Source organism: Camelus ferus, chromosome 1, assembly GCF_009834535.1.
Source record: "Camelus ferus isolate YT-003-E chromosome 1, BCGSAC_Cfer_1.0, whole genome shotgun sequence".
NCBI classification, from domain to species: Eukaryota; Metazoa; Chordata; class Mammalia; order Artiodactyla; family Camelidae; genus Camelus; species Camelus ferus.
In genome coordinates, this window is record NC_045696.1 from 13,249,939 (window position 1) to 13,262,256 (window position 12,318).

Consider the following 12,318-nt stretch of genomic DNA (forward strand, 5'->3'; position numbering starts at 1 on the left):
CCCATTTATTTCGTCAGTTCTAACATCTTAACATCAGTCAAATCTGCAATAGTGGCAATCGAGACGGGCAATATGGAAAAAATGACTGTAAAATGGTCTGCACATGGAGTAAACAAAGTCTGGGAAGTCATAATATTCTGTTTTCCAAGGTCAGTCCAAATCCCTGCCAAGGTACTGCCCAGGGGAAGTACCCCCACTTTTTTTTCTCTGTGAAAAGGATATAATCCAGTGATGTATTATCAAAATTTTAGAAGGTTTGTGATTTAGGCTTTCCAGTGTCATTTGGGAATTATATTAGTTTCCTGTAGCTATTGTAGCAAATTGTCACAAGCTTGGTGGCTTAAAACAACAGAAATTTATTCTCTCAAAATGCTGGAAACCAGAGCAGAAGTCCAAAATCAGTATCACTGGGTGAAACAAAGTGTCAGCAGGGCCGTGCTCCCTCCCTCCGGAGGCTGACTCCTTGCTTCTTCCCGCTGCTGGTAGCTGCCAGCAATCCTAGTCTTGTGGCTGCCTCACTCTGATCTCTGCATCTGTGGTCACCTTGCCTTCTCCTCTTCTGTGTAATCTCCTTCTGCATCTCTCTTATAAGGACACTTGTGATTGCATTTAGGACCCATGCAAATAATCCAGGATAATTTCCCAACTCAAAAATCCTTCATTTGGAGTGATGTCACCAAGATAATGACATAGGTTGTTCCTGACTTCCTTCCCCGTTACTAGAAGAACAGCAAACAACTATTCAAGAGCAAGACACCACTGAGTGAATCATAGAACACAAGGCCGAGGCTGGCGCGAGCTCCCTGCACCACAGAGACCAAGACAAACTGCATTAGAAGGTTAAGAGAAGTATCTACATGTTGACTGCACCGCCCTTTCCCCAGGCCAGCATAGTAACATGTGGGGAGGTCTCCCCTAAGCCTCTGGCTCCTCCAGTGGGAAAAGAGAAACTGGGGGAAAACCAGCTCCCTCACCATCGTGCGTAGCTTTGCAGAAGCCCCTGCTCTGATCTCACTCCTCAGGGAAGGCAGGGGAATCTGTGGGGCTAAACCACTGGAAATTGGACTGTGATGGAGAAGTGGGGAGGGGCCTGCAGCAACCACCACAGATCTTGGCCGACCAAGTTTACACCTGCAGTGCCCAAGCAGTAATCCCAACCAGAGGCTTCACTTATCTGAAGAACCAAGTTGGGGGTGCACTCTGACCAGAGAAATAGGCAGTGTATAGATATACTAATTTGGATCCTCAAATGAGACATTCTGCTGGCCCTAGAGTCCAGTTTGCCCATATCAGGTCAAGGAGCTGAATCACAGCTCCATTTGATGTGAAGATTATTTTTTGACCCCATCTGACCAGAAAGGCTAGAGACAACTCCTAGAAGTTATGTGACCCAGTGACACTTGAACCAAAAGGTGGGTGGGCAAAGCCAATAGTTTGCAGAGCAAAGCCAGCAGCCCTGTTTGGTTAGGGAACTTGGAGTGCGGGTCAGCTTGAGTTAAGACAACAGTTACACTGGCTTCAGCACCTCTTCTCCCACTGTGCCTGGACAAGGAATCTAATTCATAGCTCCACTCATCATTGGATACAGCTTTTGTCTTGTCTGACCATGGAATCTAACCAAAGCACACAGAGTAGCCCGTCCAATAGCACTGTGTACAGTGGTATCTGAACAGAAAGCATAGTTCATAGCTTTCCCAGTCTGCAGAGCAAAGCTGGTGGCCTCACCTGACCAGGAAATCATTACACACTCTAAACAGATTTGGATCCCCAGTGAGTTGCCCAAGCCCTGGGTCTCATTGTGCTGTCCGGTCAGGGCAAAGAAGCTATTTGTAGCCCCATCTACTCCTGAACATAGTTCCTAGTTGCAACCTTCTAGTAAGCCTGGCCAGAGAATCAGGCAACCAGAGAGACCATCCTGTGGCCTTACTTGAGTAGGAAACCAAGCCACTGTCCTATCCAACTGTCCCTAGACAGTGCCACGATTCTTATCCTTATCCTTTGAGCTTGAACAGTTGCTTCTTCCCAAAATAGACCATAATAGTAGGCTCCACCTGCCCAAGGACATTGCCAGCAGACACACCCAGAAATTTAAACAAAGCTGGCTGGTAGAAAACTGTCTTTGCCAAAGCAAACCTGTAAAGTCTTGAAGAAGAGCCAAGTTACCCAAATGTGCAGATACCAATGTAAGGAATCAAGGATCACAAAACATTAGGTCAATGTGACACCACTAAAGGAAGCTAATACAGCTCTAATAACTGATTCTAATGAATAGGAATCTATGAACTGTCAGGCAAAGAATTCAGAATAATCCTCTCAAGGAAGTTTAGTGAACTACAAGAAAACAAAGAAAAAAGAACTAAACAAAATTAGGAAAATAATGCGTGAACAAAATGAGAAGTATGATAAGAAAATAACAACTATCAAACATTTTTTTTAAAAAAACAACAAAACACCAAAAAGAAACTCCAGAGTTGAAAAGTAGAATGACTGAACTGAAGAATTCAACAGAGAGTTTCAACAGTAGACTTGACCATGCAGAAGAAAGAATCAATGACCTGGAAGACAAGACATCCAAAATTACCCAGTCAGAGGAGCAAAAATAATTTTTAAAAAGGTGAAAAAAGCCTATGGGAGTTTTGGGACACAATAAAAAGAAACAATATTCGCATTATGGGAATTCCAGAAGGAAAGGGGAAAAAGAAAGGGACAGAAAGTATATCTAGAGCAGTAGTAGCTGCAAACTTCCTGAACCTGGGGAGAAAAATGGACATCCAGATCCATTAGGCCCTAAGGACCCCAAATAGGTTGAACCCAAATAAGGCTCTTTATAATTAAACTGTCAAAAGTCAAAGAGAGCATTTTTTTTTAGAGAAAGGATGTTTTATTTTATACATGTTTAACTATGTAGTATATATCTATATAGGATAGTTTTATATATACATATATCTGTGTGCATATATATATATATATATATATATATATATATATATATAAAATGGTAACACACACACATTCAAGACAATACTTTCAGTGGTTCAGATAACATAAAGCACAAAGATTTAAAATAACATTTAATAATTATGAAAGTTTTCGTAATTGAGAGCCACCAGCTGAACAGTGTATTGTGTCATTGGTTTCTATTTCTATGGACCAAGCCATAGCAGATGGCTTATGGAAACAGTTTCTAAGAAAACACTTTCAATTTTACCAATTCAATCTTTTCAGACATTATCTCAACTGATATAAGAAAATTAATAATGATGTATAAAAATCACTATCAATGTTATTCTAATTTGTTCAATAAGGTTGTAAATTGAAAACTATAACAATATTCATTTTCTTCCCTCTGGAAATAAGATGCTCTTCAGAATAATTTATTACCTGTTGATGACTTTTATCTGTCTTACATGTAAGTTATACTTAAGAATTGAATAACTATATTGAATTTGTATTTTCCATTTTTTTATTGAAGTACAGTTAATTTACAATATTATATTAGCTTCAGGTGTAAAACATAGTGATTCAATATTTTTATAGCTTCTACCCCATTTAAAGTAATTACAAAACAATGGCTATATTTTCCTGTTCTGTACAATATATCCTTGTTGCTTATCTATTTAATACATAGCAGTTCATATCTTTTAATCCCATACCCCTATTATACCTCTCCTCCCTTCCCTCTCCCTACTGGTAACTATTAGTTTGTTCTCTATGAATCTGCTTCTGTTTTGTTATATAATTCATTTGTTTTCATTTTTTTAGATTCCATGTATAAGTGGTAGCATAGAGTACTTGTCTTCCTCTATCTGATTTATTTCACTATGCATAATGCCCTCCAGGTCCATCCATGTTGTTACAAATGGCAGCATTTCATTCTTTCCCGTGGCTAAGTAATATTCCATTGTGTACGTGTGTGTGTGTGTGTGTGTGTGTGTGTGTGTGTGTGAGTGAGTGTATGTGTGAGTGTGTGTGTATGTATATATATATACTGAGCCTTCTGTATCCATTCATCTGTTGATGGACACTTAGGTTGCTTTCATATCTTGGCTATTGTAAGTAATGCTTTTATGACATTGGAATGTACATATCTTTTCAAATTAATGTTTTTGTTTTCAAAGGATTTTAAAAACCACAAGAGAAAGAGAGTAGTTACATACAAGGGGAATTCCATAAAACTATTGGTAGATTTCTCAACAGAAACTTTTCAGGCCAAGAGAGAATGAGATGACATATTCAAAATATTAAAAGAAAATAACTGTCAGCCAAGAATTCTACACCTGGTGAACCTGTTCTTCAGAAATAAAGGAGGAATAGGACTTTCCTCAGCAAATAAAGTCTAAGGAAGTTCATTACCACTAGACCTGCCTTATAAGAAATGCTAAAGGGACTTCTTTGAGTGGTAGAAAAAGAATGTTAGTATCATAAAAACATAAAATAGTGGATGTTAGCTGAATCTACTGTGATAATCAGTTCACAATATATATAAATTGAACCATCATGCTGTTCACCTTAAACTTATACAGTGATGTATGCCAATTATTTCTCAAAAAAACTGGGAAAAAAGACACATGAAAGAATCCCTCTCAGCCATGAGAGGACACAGCAAGAGGGCAGCCATTTGCAAACCAGAAAGAGCTTGCACGGAGAATCCAACCCTGCTGGCACCCTGATCTTAGACTTCCAGCCTCCCGGACTGTAAGAAATAAATGCTTTTTATTTAAAGAAAAATCTTTCCTTTAATCATGTAGGCAAAAAAAAAAAAAAAGTCATTTTTGGCTATATAAGGTAACACTTGCAGATTCCAGAGAGATTGGGACATGGATATCTTTTAGGGGAGCCACTATTCAGCCTTCTACAAGTATCAACATCATTTTAAGAACTAAAAACCACAGCAGTCTGCCCTTCACAGAACTCACATGGGAGATCTTTGGTAGTTTCATTAAATTAAAAAAACAATTGTGATCCCAGAGAGTCTTGAGCTGCAATCACAAAGTGATTTTTTGGGCAAATTTGCCTAATTTGAGTTGCCTTACAGATGAGGAGAAAGGAGAGCTCAGTCATTTGTATACACTTAGCTGTTTTTCCTCTCCTCACTGCACCAAATTCATCAGATACGTGTAAGATGTGAAAAAGGTTCTGAGAGTTACACTCTGTCCACACTGTTCATGCCATATGTGAGTGTTGAATATATTTACCCATTTGGCCAAGAGGCAGAGCATTGCAGTGGAAAGAGTATGAGCTTATCACAGAGCCGGTTTTAAATCTCTGAGGTATGACTTCAGGCAAGTTACTTAACCTGAAACTGGGTTATCTCAGATTTCAGTGTTTATTAATGCAGGGTTTTTGAGAGATTTAAATCAAACTTAACACAATTCTTAAAACATTGAAAACATTTACACTTTTGGCAGTGATTGTTTTTACAACTCCCTTTTATTTTCCTTCCCCACATTCATAACTGTAGTATTTGGCTTTTATTACCTCATGTGTCAGGTCTCATATATGTAGTCTTTTCTGATCTCTTCTGTATTTCATTTTATGAATCAACATTAGATTCATTGTCCCAAAGTACAATTCCATAACCATGCAATTTCCTTCAGCATATAAAGTACATAATGGATTTATGTCACCTATAAAGGAGCTTAAACCTTGGTTTTACATTTGAAGTTGTGATGGTTGATTTTTTTGTGTGTCAACTTGACTGAGCCATGGGATGCTCAGTTACCTGATGAAACATAATCTCTGGGTGTGACTATGAAGGTGTTTCTATTTGAATCAATGGATGAATAAACCAAATTGCCCTCCCCAATGTAAGCAGGCATTATCTAATCCACTGAGAGCCTGACTAGGACAAACAACAAAGAGACAGAGGAAGAGAAAGTTTGCTTTCCCTGCCTGACCGAGCTGACTGGGACTTCCATCGTTGGTGCTCCTGGTTCTCATCTTCTCAGTGCCAGAAAGTATCTGGGAATACAGAACCTAGCAGTTTACAGTTTAGTAGGAACAAGCACACATTAATATATTTCAATGAAGCAACTAAGTGTGAGGATAAAAATGTGCACACAGTAACTGAAGGAAGAAGTATGGATTCTACTTACTCCAACGGCAAAAAGACAAAGCCCCAATGGAACATTCTTGGAAGAAAGAATGCCTAAGCTCTCAAAAGCTTAGAAACTAGTTGGTCAAGCAAAGATTCACAGCCTGAGTAAAATCATGAAATACAGAATAAATTATATTAGTCATGGTTCCATAGAGAGGTCAGGAATGATGAGAAATGAGCCTGGGAAGGCAAGTAGATGTCTGTTCGTAAAAGGTGTTGTGAATCATATTAATATGCTCGGACTTTGCTCTATAGACATTTGGGGATCACTGGAAGGTTTCAAGACTAGGATTTTCATGGGCAGATGTACATTAGAGGGAGATCATTTTGACAGAACTGGGGAGGATGACTCAGAGAAAGTCAAGATTGTAAACAGGAGGTTGACCAGCAGGTAGTTCTCAGAGAACAAAATTTATGGAAACATTCATGTGTCTACATAAGAACATAGGGATGGCATAGCTCCTTCATCTCCCTGTCCCAATAACTTGTACAACATTAAGTATTAATAGGAAGAGTTTGATAGCAGGATAGACAGGTTTTCTTGAAGAAAGCATTGCTATTAAAATTCTTACATAGAGAGTATTTTATGGAATCAACTTGTTGGGAACAAACACAACTAGCACAAAACATTTTTCTAGGTACCATTCAGATGGAATGGCTATCATGACAGAAGTACATGTTATCACTTGATAATGCTGGAAGTTAAATCAAATTAATGTCAGAAAATGATATGTGGACAGGGAAAGCCTACAACTCTCAACCGAGCTGTTTATATGGCCAAACAAGATGTGAGTTAAAGTGCTGTGATGCATAAAGAGAAATGCATTTTCAGAACCTAAAACTTTGCCTTCAGAGTTTATGGCCAAGGAAGACAGACTATAATCCCAAACATTAATACTAGCTTTAAAAAGAGGATGGCATATTTTTTATGGTCAATAGTAGCATCTGTTGTTACACTTTCTGAGATATAAGTAATCACATTCTCTGCACTGAGACAAAAAAAAAAAAAATCAATATCGAAGGCAAGTAGGGAGCATCCTCTTGTGTGTATTTAAGTACATCTCCCAAAATTGCAACTTCCTTTTCCTCCTCATCACATCCCAGTTCTACTTTTTGAACTCGGGTCACTCCTTTCTTTATTTTGCAAGTCAAAAGCTGGCTTCATCCACTGATGTGTTAACTGAGAGTTAGTAAATAAGCTACTGCATTAAGGTGATAACAACCACCTGAGAGTGGAGAACAATTTATCTATGACTTTGGTTCAGTGGAAATCTCTACTGAGTTAAAGGTTTGGACTAAGTCAATTTTCAAACCTCTTCTTCATGCTTTTAAAAATGTATGGTTCTAACCTTTCTTCTGACATGTTTGGAAGGAGGTAGTTATCTCCAGTAAGCTCTATAGGATTTTCAGAAAGCTTTTTCCTAAAGGCAACTTTTCCTTTATGGAGGTCATGCTGTGAGTCAATTCAACACATTGTCCAGAGTTTATGGAGCTCTCTAAAAATGAACAGAAATTGGTAGCATTTATCTTTTAATGTAGCACATGGATCATAGTAGGATCTTAAAACCCAGTTCAGAAATCCAGTTTTATTTCCAATTAGTTAATCTATTGTGCCCCTTTGTTTAGATTCTGTTGCACTAGTTTTATTCTTGAATTCAGTGTTCCAGTCACTGGAGCAGAGTAATTCCCACCTCTCGTTTCTCTTCCCTGCTTATCCAAGTGGCAAGAGTCCCCTTTTCATGCTCTAACAGTGCTTCCTTCCCTGCCTCAGATGTCTACAAAGACTCCCTGCCTGGTTCTTTACTGAACTATCTTTTGACCTTCAAAGCCAAGTTCTCCTAACTGCTGCAATTACCTGTGTCTTTCTGCTTCCCATCCCTAGATGAATATTTCTGTATATGTTTTTTCCCAAACTAATTGTTGACAAGCATTTATTAAATCACCAATGCATTATTGATCAGGGTGAATAGACAGTGACTAATTCCTGGATATGATAAATAAAATCCATAAGGAATCCATTTTCTGGGATAATGCTGAAGCATATACAATTTAGATAATGATATATAATTATATTAGTCATAATTACCATTTACTTGCCTTATGTAGAAGCATTTGCACAAGGGACAATTATAGTATACTTAACTGAAAACAATACTTAAACTATTGTCCCTATTTTAGGAAATAGCTTTAATTTCTACCCTGCGTTAGACCTCTTGACAGCAACTGCTTAATAGCAAGTGTATCAAATGGTGTGATTTTCTTTTCATCTTATCAGACACATTATTTGATGGCCAACAGACAAAAATCAAGAGATAAAAAAGAAAAAAAAGTTTTCATTAATGTCTTATTTGTATGCTCTTTCTCAAGATGATATTTATTTTCTGAATAAATTATATATATTTTAGTATCAAGAAAGTAAGTGGCTAGCATTTAACTCTAGGCTGTTGTAATAGTCAGTTTTTATCTTCATTTAGTTAAAATGATTTATTTTAATCATTTTCCCTGAAAGGGACTTAAATATGTAAAAGAAGATAAAGGCCCCATTCCTAGAGTTTTCCCTGACACAGCCATTCTCGTTTGGCACAGGGAGGAAATTGTTTTCTATTGAGAGACAGACTTTTCTTTTCTTTTCTTTTTTTTTTTTTTTGAGAGCTAGAGAGAATGTGCTTTTCTCTGTTTCTGTTGTATTTTTCTTTCTGTTTATTTTCTTCCAATTCTGTGTTTTGATTCAGAGTTTTTCTCAAGTCTGTCAGGCTGAAAATATCTTGCCTAATTCATGCTTTGAGCAATTTTCTTTTCCCCAAAACTGGCTGCAGGGACCAGTAGCTCCTTGTCTGGTCCCAGATCCCTGGGCCATCTCCCCAGCATCATCTCCACTGCTTAGTCAAGGGTGCCCTCTGGGCTCCAGAAGCCTCTGGTTTGGGCCATGACCAGGTCTAGGGACTAGTGGGTACTTGGAGAACACAGTCAGGAGAGCACCCTGTGTGTATGTGAATCTGATTTACACAAGTTGTTCTCCATTGTGGGCAATGATAATTGAGAATCTGAAGTTTTATTCTGATTATGTGGTGATCTGCCAGGTAGATGAAGGTAATCTTATTCTCCATCTGTACGGTGAGAAGAACTGATGATCTGGTTTGTAGCCTTTTTCTCTTGTTTGAGCGAGACTGCATCTCAGAACCACCCTTTCAATTCTGTCCCCATGAATTTTTGTTCCATGTTTACTTTCAACCCATGGCAAAGGTTATAGAGCTGAAGCCTCTGCCCTCAATGACTCTGTCCTGTCCTGTGTCCTGTGTCTGGAGATGAGAAAAGTCTTTTCCCCTCATTGTGTGAGTGTGAAATTTATTTCTTCTTCCAGAAAATATAAGTAACTTAGATTATAAAACCTTATAAATTAAAGGATTGCTTTTTTTGTTTACATATTTGCTTGCTTATATTAGTGTTCCCAGGGTTCCCATAACACAAACAGAAGTTTTAATGTATTTGATGTGTCGTCCTTAAAAAAAATCAGAAATTGTTTGTTCAGGAACATTTTTATGTAAAAACCCAAGTTTCTATAACCAAAGTGCATCTTGGGCCATAGTTAATTGATTTTAAAAATGAAATTTAAAAAAAAAGGACTAAAATGCCATTTCATGGCTTTCCCCTAATTTTTTTTCACTAAGATTTATAGTTCAAGTGAAATTTTTTTACAGATTTGTTCTTTGTTTTCTGATGAAGAGACTAGTTAACCTGAACTTCCTAAACTTCATACATGGGCTTACTGATTAGAAAAGATAGCAATGCTACATAATGCTTAAAATTAAGAAGATGTAAAGTTATGTATGTCATTTTATTAAATTGGATTCTGACAAAATTTTATATCAACAGCAATCATGCTTTGTGATGTATCACTTTAAACATAGTTCCCAAGCTCCTTACTAAATTTAAGAGCATGAGCTAGTGTTAAACCAAGTTATTTTATGAATAATTTTTGGCTATGTGGATAGTTTCTAGTAAGAGATAATGCTGACATATTGATCACCATATATATGTATGTACATATATACTTGCATTTCTTTATATATATTATTATTTGTATATGTTATAGGGAAGCTAATGAACATGTTCATTTTTGCCACTTTGAGAAATGTATTCAAAGAATGTTTGGTCCTAGGGGGTTGTATTATGGATGCTCAAGCACATAACTTTTGCATATAAACTTCTGTTTACAAAGTAAAGAGAAAATATGTACCAAATTACAGAAAAAGTTATAGTGAACAGAAAAGCATCAGTATGTGTAGCACAGAAGGTTTGAGGGAACTGAATTTTGTTTGCATTGAAGTGTAGTATCTGCACATAATGAGTCTGGATAAAAGCAAAGAAATGTGTCAAAAAATTGGCAAAGTTTGCTCAGTTTTGCTGGGTTTATTAGTAAGGCACAAATTTTAATTTTGTGAATACGTTTATGCCAAAAGCTATACGAATGTTAGACGAGTTTTGTTCTACTTATTTTAAAATGACAACTGGTCTTGGAGTACTTAATCTGATCTTAACAAGAAGACATGACATTTATAATTTACCTTCCATGTAATCTGCTCAGATAGACTTTTGTTATCACCAAGTGTTTTCTGCTTTATCCTCATGTTTGAAGACTTTGCTATAAACGATGGACTGGAAACTGGGCCTTTTTCAAAGAATGGAATCTTACAGCCTCATGGAAAACTGGTGCCAAATACTCTTACTGTTGGCACTTTAAGAAATAGATTTACTGGTACAGACTTTGGAGCTTAAGGTGATGTCACTCAGACAACTGAGACAGTAGCAGAGCACTGAATCGGAACTTCCAGGGCTCTTTTTAGGTGGACATTATGAAGACATTATGAACCCAGGATGCTGACCCAACATCTGAATGTACAAGACTTAAGTAAGATTGAATGAATAGTGGAGGGAAACCTAATTGAGGTTATTTGGTTTTGAGTATTGTCGATATGTTTTTAAATGTTCTGTTAAGGAAGTGGAGATATCCCTTATCTTTAACCCTCAGTGTAGTAACCTATAAATGACACAGTCTTTATATGGTAACTTACTCTCTCTCCTCCTCAGAATTCAGTAACAACTTACTAGCTTTTATGGCAATGTGATTATTTGCATAAATTCAACAAACATCTGTCTTCTATCTTTACCAGGACACAGTTGGAACCATTGGTTGTATAAATAAGGTCATGCCAAGATTGCCATATCTGAGAACAAATCTCGTTTGATCAGATATCGCAAACCCATCACTAAGGAACAAGTGTTCTTTATATATAGAACCAAGATCCAGAAGGCCCTCTCAGGAAACTGGTCTGTTATTTGCTCTAAGGTTTACAGAATCTTAGACTTACAGGTGATAAGGAAAGTCATTTCCTGGCAGGATAGGAAATCTACCAGGTGTAGGATCCCTTAAAGAGAGTGAAATTCACCAAAATGTGTAGGTACTCTAGGGATACTGAGAAGATGAGTTTCTTGGATTTAGTTTATTACCCTTGTGTGGTAGGGGGAATAATGACTCTAATCCCAAGGGTCCATGTCCTAATCCTCAGAACCTAGAATGTAGCAAAAGGGATTTTACTGATGTGATCAAGTTAAGGATCTGAAAATGAGATCATATTGAATTATCTGGGTGGCCCCAATATAATCACAAGGGTCTTTATACAGGAGACTCAGGAGAAGTCAGACAGACAGAAGCAGAGGGACAGAGAGAAGGAGACTGAACGATGCTACATCACCAGCTTTGAAGGTGGAGGAAAGAATCCACAAACCAAGGATTACAGGTGGCCTCCAGGGGCTGGAAAAGGCAAGGGAACTGATTTTCACCTAGAGCCTCCAGAAGGAACCAGCCCTGCCTGTATCTTGGCTTTAGCCCAGTGAGACCTGTGTCAGACTTCTGAGCTCAGAATTATAAGAGAATAAATTTGTATTAGTTTTAAACCACCAAGTTTATGGTGATTTGTTTAAGCAGCAATGGAAAACTAATATACCAGTAAGAGCCACAAAAACATTTGTGGAACAAGAGAAGTTTATGAAAATGCAATCAGAGATCCTTTTTGAAATTTCCATGTAGAAGTTAATTTTCTGACCTTAGTAGCTTCTTAAAACAGATGCTCTGAATCTGCTGGCTTTACTCAAAGAGGTTAATCAAAGCTCTTACTGCACCCATGTAAATTAATTAGGTCCAAATACAGTAACACCAGACT

At 37.4% G+C, this 12,318-nt stretch overlaps 1 protein-coding gene across 1 annotated transcript in view; it reads right to left on the reverse strand.

The window, feature by feature from the left end:
• GRIK1 (glutamate ionotropic receptor kainate type subunit 1) overlaps positions 1-12,318 on the reverse strand; it is a 354,625-nt gene that overhangs the window by 55,501 nt on the left and 286,806 nt on the right.